We start from the raw sequence: 11,765 nt of genomic DNA on the forward strand, positions 1-11,765 counted from the left end.
GTATTGCAGTTCCTCAAGAGACTAGGCATGGAAGTACCATATGATCTAACTATACCACATGTTGGAATTTATTGCAAATAATTTTTTTAAAGTCATCATACTATGGTGATACACACATACCCATGTTTATAGCAGCACAATAGCCAGATTATAGAACCAGCCTAGGTGTCCATCAACAGATGAATGGATAAAGAAAATGTGGTATAGACATACAATGGAGTTTTATTCAACCATAAAGAAAAATGAAATTATGTCATTTGAAGGAAGATTGATTGAAGTAGATAATTTTATGTTAAGCAAAATAAGCCAAACTCAGAAGGTCAAGGGTCGTATGTCTTCTCTCATAGGTGGAAGCTAGAGAGGAAAAAGGAAAAGAAAGGTGGGGGAGGCAGGGATCTCCTGAAAAATCAAAGGGAGATCAGTAAAGAAAAGAGACCAGCGGGTGGGAAGAGAGGAAGGATGGGGGAAATGCTGGGAAGTGATGCTGGCCAAATTACATTGCTATATGGTGTGCATGTATGAAAATATAACAACAAATCCCATAAATATATAAAGTATAATGCACCAATAAAAATATGGAACGAGAAAAAATGAAGTTTATAATTCAGTTTTAATATATTCACAAGGCCTTGCTAATTCACTAATTCCAGAACATTTTAATTAATCTAGAAAGAAACCCCATACCTATTAGTAGTCACTCTCTATTCCCCTTCCCCCCAAACCACTAGCAACATTCACTAATCTACTTTATGGGGTTTTCCCATCCATCCTCTGGCACTTAATATCTACTTTGTGCCAGAAATGAGCAAAATGAATAAGACCTGGGTCTTTTATCCAAAGAATCCACTGTGTTTAAAGGCAGATAGAGAGTAAGCAACTAATTCTAATACAATTTGCTGAGCCTCTAGTAAATGATTGGGAAAAATGAGGAGGAAATGAAATACTGCCAAGGGTTTAAGCTAGGGTATCCTGAAAGATGGTAAAGTCATCAAGTGACATGAAGAATGCAGATGAAAGAGTGTAATTAGAAAATATGTCAAGGTTTATATATTCCCCAAATTGTTGGGAAAGTGGGTTTGGAACTCCCGAGAGAGGTCTTGAATAGAAATTATATTTAGGTGCATTTATATAGAAATGATAGTTTATACTTTGGGAGTGGATGAGATTCTCAAGGGAGATCATGGAAGACAGAAACTTGAGAATGATCTATAGCAAATCTGACTAATGCCTGAACTCAGCCTACCCTATGCCAATACCCATGGCAAGCAGGTTGTAATTGAACATGTAGCCTCAGAATCCTTCTCAACACACGGCTTCAGCCAGTTATTACCAATAAATCCACTTACCATTTCTGGTTTCTTCTCAAAGTTTAGGTAGGGTAATGAGCGATTGTAGACCTCCAAGGAAGAGTGCCTCCAAGCAAGAGTGAGCTGCTTGGTTGTTAGGAACAGAGTTAACACCCAGGAATTGAAATAGGAGGCTGGCGGTGATCTTATAAAGGTTGGTTTCACTAGAATTGAGAAGTGATATGATAAGATTTGAATAGAGAATGGGAGGTGCTTTCAAACGCTCATCTGCCTTGAACCCACCTGGGGGGTTTATTGAAAATAACCTGAGGCTATACTCTGGCTCCCTGAGGCTTATTCTGCTTCCCCTTCCCCGCCCCTAGAGCATTTTGATCAGGTATATATGCATGCAAAGAGAGGGAAGCTACTAATAGGTTCTCACTGTAGCAAGTGCTGTTTGTGTCCCCTTCACAGGCATTTAGTACTTACTATTCAGTACACATCGCTTGCTTTATGCAAAAGCACATATGACTGCCTGAGGACTTTCTTTGGCCACTGGAGCATGCTTGACCTGCTTGCTAGAAATGCCAGAGAGTTAATTTCCCAGGGATCAGACCTCAACCAAGTAAGAACAGGAGTTGGTAGGTAGATAGCTTAGTTTCTTCACTTCTCAGGTTTGTTTTATTAAGTATCCCAGAAGTTCCCAGTAGGGTTGAGCCTGAGATACCCCAGGGGTGGGTCCATTAATGCACTCTGTATCAGCTTCTTTCCCTTCCCTGCCTCACTTCCCTGCTCTTAGCGTTTGCTGAGATTACTGCTCACCTCAACTATTAGTACCCATATCCTTGTCTCAAAGTGGGCTCTTGGGGAACCCCAAACCATGATACTTAAAATCTCATTCCTTCTTCCTGGGCACACAGAATGACACATTCCAGTAGCTCTTGCAGTCTGGTTGCGTCCATGTGTCTGGGCTCTGACATGTGGGCAAGAGTGATAAATATCATCTCCAAATCTAGCCACAAAACTCCTGGTGTGATGATCCCTCTCAAGTGTTCCATTCTGTGGTGATTTGTGGAGCCATGTGTTTATGATGGCAGTATCACAAGATACAAGTTGCTTGGATTCCTGGGTCATTAGTTGGAAGAAACTAATTCTGTACCAGATTATGATCTGAATGAATGAGAAATAAATATTTTTTTTTATTTTGGGGGGTACTGCGGATTGAATTCTGGGTCACTCAATCACTGAGTCACATCCCCAGCTCTATTTTGTATTTTATTTAGAGACAGGGTCTCACTGAGTTGCTCATATCTCCCTGTTGCTGAGGTTGGCTTTGAACCCATGATCCTTCTGTCTCAGCCTTCTGAGCTTCTGGGATTGTAGGTGTGCACCACTGCACCTGGCTGAGAAATAAATCTTTATTATGTTAATTTACTGAGGTTATTTTTATTACAGAAGCTACTATTAATTGCCTTGACTAATACACCTGCCCTCTCAGTTGTCCCTCTCCCAATTCTGCAAAATCACTACCCTCCACCCTCTTTGAACAGTTTCCATTTCCTCAGTGTGGCTGACAACACAGTTGAAAACAGCCATGTGTTAAAGGCAAGGCATATGATTAACTGATTAAAGTGCATTAAAATCTGAACAACAGTTTCTGAAAGATAATTCTGTTTTCCAATGGTGAATCTGTGAGGGAGATGTTTCCAAACACTGGAGGCTTCTTGTTCTTGCATAATCATTGGTACAGAGTGCTCTCAGTGTTATCTGTGTTGTTTAGAAGTATAAGAAAGAAGGGTCAGCACTTCTAAGAGATTATTGACTGCTGGCCTCCTGAATAAAGTTCAAACTCCTTAACCTGGCATTTCCAGGTATCTCCAGTTGATCCCAACCAACGTTCCTACCCTGATATTTGACATTCTACTCCCAATGGAAACTCTCAAATCATACTGTGCAGGACAGGTTATTTTTCCCACCATACCATCTCTCTGCATGCAGTGCCCTTTCCTGTCTTCTGCTCCTTTCTAGATCCAGCTCCGGCTCAAAGGTCTTACTTAAGTTGCCTCCTCCATGAAGCCCTCGGATTCCATTTTTCCTTCCTGTTTCCCCTACTAGTCATCTAACTTTTGTCATTCCATCTCTCTCTCTCTCTCTCTCTCTCTCTCTCTCTCTCTCTCTCTCTCTCCTCTTTTCTTTCTTTCTCTCTTTTTTTTTTTTGGTGGTGCTAGGGATTGAACACAAGGCCTTGTGCATGTGGGCAAGCACTCTACTATTTCTGTCTTTTTATGTGTTTGTGTCATCTCCTCTAACGTAGAAATACACTATTTAAATAAAAATTATGCCTATTTCTTTTTAAAACTTCCTATAGCTTTTACATAGTACTGGGGATATGATTACTGAAAATAGAGACAAAGATATAGCAATTGAAGACAGGTGTGGTCTCCCACACCTGTAATCCCAGCTACTTGGGAGGCTGAGGCAGGAGGATCACAAGTTTGAAGCCAGCCTCAGCAACTTAGCAATGCCCTGTCTCAAAATAAAATTTTTAAAAGGCTGAGAATATAGTTCAGTGGTAGACTACTTGCCTAGCATGTATGAGGCCTTGGGTTCAATCCCTAGTACCATAAAACAAAGAGAGATAACAATTGAACTTAAATACCATAAATGTAAAGTCTTGTTCAGACCTGATTTAAAAAAAAATACTTTTATTTGGAAATACTTTCAAACTTGTGGAAAGGTTGCAAGAATAAAAATAGTATGAATAACTTATATATACATTTTGCCTGGGTTTACTTACAGAAAACTTCTCATTTTATTTCTGTTTTTCTGATAAAAATCGATCTTCTCTATGCACCAACACACACACACACACACACACACACACACACACACACACACTGCTTTTCTGGACCATATGTCAGTGAATTACTTATGTTATAGGTTTTTATACTATGTATTTCAGCATGTATTTCCTAAGACTAAGAATCATCAACTTTCACCAACCTAATACTTTCCCCCAATTTAATATTGATACATTTCATTTCTTGCTCTCATTCCAACTTTGTCACTGGAGCCAATAATGTCCTTTATGGAATCTTTCCTCCCCAATACAGGATCCACTATTAGACCATGCCTTGTATTTGGTTGTCATCTTTCCTTTAGTGCCCTTAAATCTGCAACATTTTCACAGCCTTTGTCTTTTATGACATTGTTATTATTTTTGAAAAATATTTTTTAGTTGTAGATGGACACAATATCTTTATTTTTAAAAATTTTTAAATTTTTATATGGTGCCAGGGATTGAACCCAGTGCCTCATGCATGCTAGGCAAGCGCTCTACCATCCAGCCACAACCCTGGCCCTGACATTGTTATTTTTAAAATTAACCCTTACTGCCCCTTTTCAAAGAATGTCATGAAATTTTAAAAAATCTTTTGGGTTTGGCAGATTATTTTATATAGTTACATATGGATGGTTGTAGAGTTTCTGAGTAGTGTCATAATCATTTCCAATGCAAGACACCAAACTTGAATGTCCTTTTATTCTCATTCTGAACTTGTAATCAATGGCAATATTTTGAATACCACTGTACGGGAACATTTTCCAAATTTTATTTACAAGACCTTTCTCCTTAGTTAAGTGGAGTTGAAGTGGAAGAGGAAATCACAAATCTCTTTCTCCTCCAGCTTCTGCTGGGTTGCAGGCTGCATGGGAGGAAAAGTCAATAGAGGAAGTGAGAGAGTAAACTGAGAAGTTGAAATCAAAGTGGTGGGCTGCTGAGTCTCTGCTGTGGTGTATCTGAAGTTAAAGCATTTTTACAGACAGCATTCAACCATAGTTAAATAGAATCCCTATGCGTAGAAAGGGAAGGTATTAGTAATTTCCGTTGTCTATGAGTGGAAACAGAGACACTGACAGGCTCAGTGGCTTCTTTTTTACGTTGAGTCTGAGAGGCAGTGAGGAATCATGGAAAAAAGAACTGATAAAGGAGTGAATTCAATCAGGAGATTTGGATCTATTTATTATTATCGCTGCCAAGTCATATAGCTCAGTAAGTCATATCACCCCTGAGCCTTGGTATCATTATCTGTAAAATTAGGGTTTGGAAAGTACTGAATTTGCTGTTTCCTTTGGTGCATCTGAAAGTCATTGGTGAAGAATTCCGGCATGCATTCAATGTATATTTATGAATACCAGACTGTGGCAGATATAAAGAAGGGTAGGGCCTCACCTTTTTTCTCGAGGAACTCCCAGCATGTTGATGGGGGCAGGCATGTGAACAAAGAATTGTGATTCAAGGTGATAAGGAGCAAATTCAAGGTACAATGGTGTTAAATGGTGATAGTAAGCAACTTTCTCTGTGGGAGTGAAATGCTTCATAGAGGAAGTGACAGTGGTTGTTGAGCTGAGTCTTGAAGTGGGGACAGAGCATTCAGGCAGAAGATGCACAGTTGATGTGGACTGTACCTACTTTGGGCTTGCTGGAATACAATGTGCCAGACAGAAATTGAGGGTAATGAGACTGGAATGATAGGTAGTCAGTGGGCCACTTTATCAGGCAGAGAGGAATTTGAGGCTGTGAAGAAAGGACAGAGCTGATAACTCATGGCAAGGAGATAAATAGGGGATTCTGGTGCAGTAGCTATAGAATTGAAAGACACTGGGGAAAGGAAGCAGCTGAATAATTGAAATATGTTTAGGAGAAAGATTTGGGAAGGCTCACCTATTTGCCATGGGGGTGAAGTGAGGGAATGACACAGGAATTCCATGTTTCTACTTTGCCAGGTAGACTGGATCGTGGTGGAATTTACTGCAATTGGAAATCTCCAAAGAGAGGCAGATTTAGAGGATGCATCATGAGTTTAGTCCAGACTACGTTGGCCTTTAGGTATATATGAGACACCCAAGAAGAGATTTCTAGTAGGCAGTTGTACAGATGGATCTAGAACTCAAGAAATAACATGTTATAAGTGTGAACACTAGCACCCAGGGAGAGCTCAATTCTAAGAAAGGACTGTGTTAAGTCTGAATTCTTACTTGCTGAGATGTTATTAGCTGTATGGTATCAGGGGAGTAACTTTGAATCTGTTTCCTCATTTTTAATGAGGACTCCAATTTGTAGACTTGTGAGAGTTTGAGATTAAAAAAAAAATCCAATCGATGGAAGTTATAAGAGGAGCAGGAAAGGCACCCTGGGAGACACCATTAAACCTGAATTTCATTCATCTGCTTCCTAAAGGTGTCAGGAGGAGCCATTTGCTAAGTTGCTGCCTCTGACTGTCTTTCTTGTCATCTAAGTTATCAGTTGCTTAATTTCTCTGAGTCTCAGCTTTCTCTTTGTAAAACAGAGACCATAACAACTCTTCTGGTTATCTTAGAAAGTTCTTTTGAAAAATCAGTGAGATAAGGTTTGTGTGAACATTGCAAACTGTCATATAAATGCTTGTTATTATCATTACGAATGGAACAAACAGACTTGCACAATTCATCAGCATTTTTCAGGCTGTTAGGGAAACAGACTGAAGGCGGCCCCTTTCCCCGGTGAATTAAGAGGAACTCCTCATGCTGAGAGTAAAGGCTGGGAGGGCTGTGACCCCCCACAGCCTGACTGCACTGAAGAAGCTGAAAGAGAAGATTGTCCCCTTAGACCAGCCTAAAACAGAATAACTAAATTTACATATGTATATTTCCTGTCTTTTTGTCTCACCTCACTGCCTCTTCTTTAAAAGTTCTGCTCCTAACTGATGATAAAAACTAAGGTATCTTAGTTTCCTGGGCCTCCAAAGATGATAAATCTGATTATCCTCATATATGAACTTAAAATATGGAAAATGTTAAGGACAGCAAATGGTTTGTAACTTTGTAAATACTTAAAATACGGTGTATCTTTTTTTGCTTATGAACATTCTGTAGTATAACCATTGTTTCTGTAGTTTAATTAAAATGTTTTCTTGGTGTTAAAAAAAGTTCTGTTCAACTTCGGGAATTTCAGAGAATGAATCTTTGAAACAACTTTCTTCCATCTTCCTTCAAAACTGGCTTTGAATAAAGTCTATTTTCCTATCAAATTGATTCTGAATATTTCTGGAGCAGAGAGCATTATGGACTAGCTTCTTCCTCTCCAGGCAGGATCTTGTACCACCCCATAACTGTACAGCTCTGGAGTGTCAGTTAGCATGAATACTAAAGAATGTTTTAATTAGTGAGAGAGGTAGAAGCCAGGGTTGCTGACTCTCAGCTATACTTATGCTAATCATCGTGTGAGGCTCTTATCCACTTGGGATTTACCTTCCAACAGAGTAGTGATTGTGGGTGCAGGGTAAGAGAGGTGGCAGCAGGAAGTAGAATTGTGGATTGGAATTGGGATACCACCTGGGACTTGGGGTCCCTCTTTGGTTTCTTCTTATCTCCTCTGCCATCCCCACAATGGGGAAGTAAAAAGACAACTCTGCCCTTAGTGGTGTGATCTCAACTCCTCTAGAATTTCAAATTTTATCTCCAGATGGAGAAAGATAACCCACCTGTGTAAACAGTAGCATTAGCACAAAGCATGCTTGTACCCAGAAGCCCCTTAATAGATGTTAGTTCACTGGGCAGACCAGATATTCAAAATGGAAAAGGACAGTAGCATTCACTGGCGGAGGCAACTCCAGGCCCAAACTAGTCCACAATTGGAGATGGACTAGGCCAGATTCTGATCTAGGGGCAAGGATGGAAAAGGTTAATAACTCAGCTCCTGATGAAGTTGCTTTTACTTTTATTTTCTCCTAAAGCAGCTAATAAGGCATGCAAATGCTGTAAAGAATGCAGGGAAAAAAGGAAAAAAAAAAGAATGCAGGGATGTATATGCAGCTTCCCATCATGTGTTTCACTTCTTAGTGATCTTGGCAACCTGAAAACAATGAAATGTCCCTTAGACCAGAGGAGCCCAGAGTTGTGGACCCATTGTCTTTTAATTCAAGGGTGTCAGCATCCAGAAACAACTCATACAATCAAATAAGGCAGTGGTCTGGCATACAATAAGCCCTCTCCATCAGGTCTAAGACCCAGATCTGATCCCTGAAATTCTTGCTAGGGCACCATAGGGCAATTGCATCTTATCTGTGCTTGCACTAGGAGTTTTCCATTTATGTTGACTTACAGGCATTCCACAGCAGACGTGGCCATGACATATATATATATATATATATATATATATATATACGCGTAAGGGTAAGTTGTAGATCTCTGTCTCCTTCTTTCCTTCCTCCCACCCTCTCTCCCCTCTCTCCTTTCCTTCTTTCCATTTTTAAAAAGGCTTTTCCAGAATAGTTTTATTTTTACAGAAAAATTGATCTGAAGGTACAAATAGTTCCCATATACTTCACTCCCTGCCCCCCACCCAGCTCATATTTTCTTCTATTATTACCATTTTATATTAGTATGGTACATCTGTTAAAATCAATAAATCAATTTTAATATATTACAATATATCAAAGCCCATTGCTTATTCAAACTTCCTTGGTTTCCCTAATGTTCTTTTTCTGTTTCAGGATCCTATCCAAGATACCATGTTACATTTAGTTGTCATGTCTCCATAGGCTCCTCTTAGTTGTGACAGTTTCTCAGACTTTTCTTGGTTTTGAAGACCTTGACAGATTTACGGAGTACCAGTCAGATATTTTATAAAATGCCCTTCTAGTGGTATTTTTCTAATGCTTTTCTCATGATTGTACTGGGGTTACAGGTTTGGGGGAGGAAGTCTACAGAAACCTAGTACCATTTTCATCACATCATATGAAGGGCACATACTATGAAGATGATTTATGACTTTTGATGTTAACTTTGATTACTTGGCTGAAGTAGTACTTGTCAGTTTTGTCTACTTTAAACCTATCATTTTTTCCCTTCTTTCCATTCTGTATTCTTTGGAAAGAAGTCACTTTGTGAAACCCACAATTAAGGAGTTCCACTTCTTTTTTGGTGGAGTGTCTGCAAAATTTGGAATTCTTCTGTGTGGGAGATTTGTTTCTTCATCCCCATTTATTAAATCATTATTTATAGCAATATCTACTAATAGATATTTATTCTATACTTTGTGTTCTAAATTCAATCATACTTCAGTTATTTTTCTGTTTAAACTGTTCCATCTTTGACCATTGGGAACTCCTTCAGTTGGTGCCTATGTTACTTTGACATGTACACATTTTTTATTTGTGTGTGTGCATGTATGTGTGGGTTTGTGTGTGTAGAGCATTTTCTGACTTTTGGGCACTACATGTCTCTTTTTTATTTTTATTTTTTGGTACTGGGGATTGAAACCAGGTGTGCTTAACCACTGAGCCACATTTCCAGCCCTTTTTATTTTTTAAGACAGGGTCGTGCTAAGTTGCTGAGGGCCTCACTGAGTTACTGAGGCTGACTTTGAACTTGCAATTCTCCTGCCTCAGCCTCCTGAGCCACTGGGATTACAGGCATGTGCCATCGTACCTGGCCTACATATTTCTTTCTTTTTTTTTTTTTTTTTTTAAAGATTTGTTGTTGTTGTTGTTTAATACCTTTATTTTTATTTATTTATTTTTATGTGATGCTGAGTATTGAACATAGGGCCTCACACATGCTAGGCAAGCACTCTACCGCTGAGCCCCAGTCCCAGCCCTACATATCTCTTTAAAAAAATTATTATTAATTTAGTCATTCAGTGTGAGTACACTGTGTACCACACAGAGAGAATTGGCAAAAGCAGAACCTGGCACCTTGCCTTCAAGAACTCTCATTACAGGTAGCAGAAGGGAGGACAGACATGCAAGAAAAGAGATCAAGACAAGCAAGTGTGGTGAGAACTTTGGCAGAGGGAAGAAGCTCAGGATGCCCAACTTAGTTCTAGGTACCCTCCCTCCTTCCTTGCCTCCTCTAAGTATAATTTTTCAAAATAGTTTCTGATTGTATTTCAGTAGTGTCCATTGTGATATTTCCTTTTTTTTCAATATGTATTTTTTTAGTTGTAGGTGGACACAATACCTTTATTTTATTTTTATGTGGTGCTGAGGATTGAACCCAACACCTCACACATGCCAGGCAAGTGCTCTACCACTGAGCCCCAGCCCCAGCCCCAGCCCTGATTTTTTTAAAAAAAAATTTTAGTTGTAGATAGACACAATATCCTTATTTTTATGTGGTGCTGAGAATTGAACCCAGGGCCTCATGTGTGCGAGGCATGCACTCTACCACTGAGCTACAACCACAGCCCCTAATATTTCCTTTTTTATCATGAATTTTAATAATTTGAGTTTACTCTCTCTCTGTTAGTGTGGCTAAGAGTTTATCAATTTTATTTATTTTTTCAAAGAAGCAATTTTTTGTTTTGTTGATTTTTTGGATTGTTTCTTTTGTTTCTGTTTCACCTCTGACTTTAATTATTTCCTGTCTTTTACTACTTTTGGTATTGATTCATCCTTCTTTTTCTAGGGCCTTGAGATGTAAGTTAGGTTATTTACTTATTGACTTTCTATTCTTTTAATGAGTGAACTCAATGCAATGAACTATTCTCTTAGCACTGCCTTCATAACTGCCTTCATTTGATATGTTGTATCATTATTCTCCTTCACCTTTAAGTATTTTTTTAAAATTTCATCCCCGATTTCTTCTTCAATCCTTTTGTCATTTAAAAGCATATTATTTAGTCTCCTGGTGTTAGAGTAGCTTCTATATTTTACTTTATTGTTGATTTCTAATTTCATTCCATTATAATCTGATAGCAAATACAAAAAATAGAGATAATACCTTGCATTCTAAGAGTTGCTTGGTAGCCTAAGATATGGTCTATTTTAGAGAAGGATCCATGTGCTGCTGAGAAGAAAGTGTATTCAGTCATTGATGAATGAAATATTATATGTATTTCAATTCAGTCTAAATTACTAATGGTATTTTTTAGTTTTATAGTTTATTTAGTTTTTGTTTGGAGGATCTCTGCAGTGGTGAGAGAGGTGTGTTAAAGTCATACAGTATTATTGTGGTCTATTTGATTCTTGAAGTTGAGAAGGGTTTGTTTTATATATGTAGATGCTCCATAGTTTGGGGCATAAATATTTACAATTATTATGTCTTGTTGATGTATAATTACCTTAAGCAGTATGAAATGACATTCTGGTCCCTTCTGATGAACTTTAGCTTGAAGTTCACTTTATCTGATATGAGGATAGAAACCCCTGATTGTTTGCAAGATCCTATGAATGATATGGTTTTTTCCTCATCCTTTTACCTTTAGTCTGTGGCTATCTTTGCCTATGAGGTAAGTCTCTTGGAGACAGCATATTGTTGGGTCCTGTTTTATAATCCACTCTACCAGTCTATGTCTTTTTTTAAAAAAAAAATTTGTTGATGGACCTTTATTTTATTTATTTGTATGTGGTGCTGAGAATCGAACCCAGTGCCTCATGCATGCTAGGCAAGTGTGTTACCACTGATCCACAACACCAGTCCCCAGTCTATGTCTTTTGA

At 38.6% G+C, this 11,765-nt stretch overlaps 1 non-coding gene across 1 annotated transcript; it reads right to left on the reverse strand.

Annotated features, from left to right (window-relative positions):
* Positions 1-10,438: 10,438 nt before the first annotated feature.
* Trnaa-cgc (transfer RNA alanine (anticodon CGC)) lies at positions 10,439-10,511 on the reverse strand. Its single transcript has one exon. It is a non-coding gene; the product is annotated as a tRNA-Ala (tRNA).
* Positions 10,512-11,765: the final 1,254 nt, after the last annotated feature.

This window comes from Marmota flaviventris, chromosome X, assembly GCF_047511675.1.
Source record: "Marmota flaviventris isolate mMarFla1 chromosome X, mMarFla1.hap1, whole genome shotgun sequence".
Classification (NCBI taxonomy): Eukaryota; Metazoa; Chordata; class Mammalia; order Rodentia; family Sciuridae; genus Marmota; species Marmota flaviventris.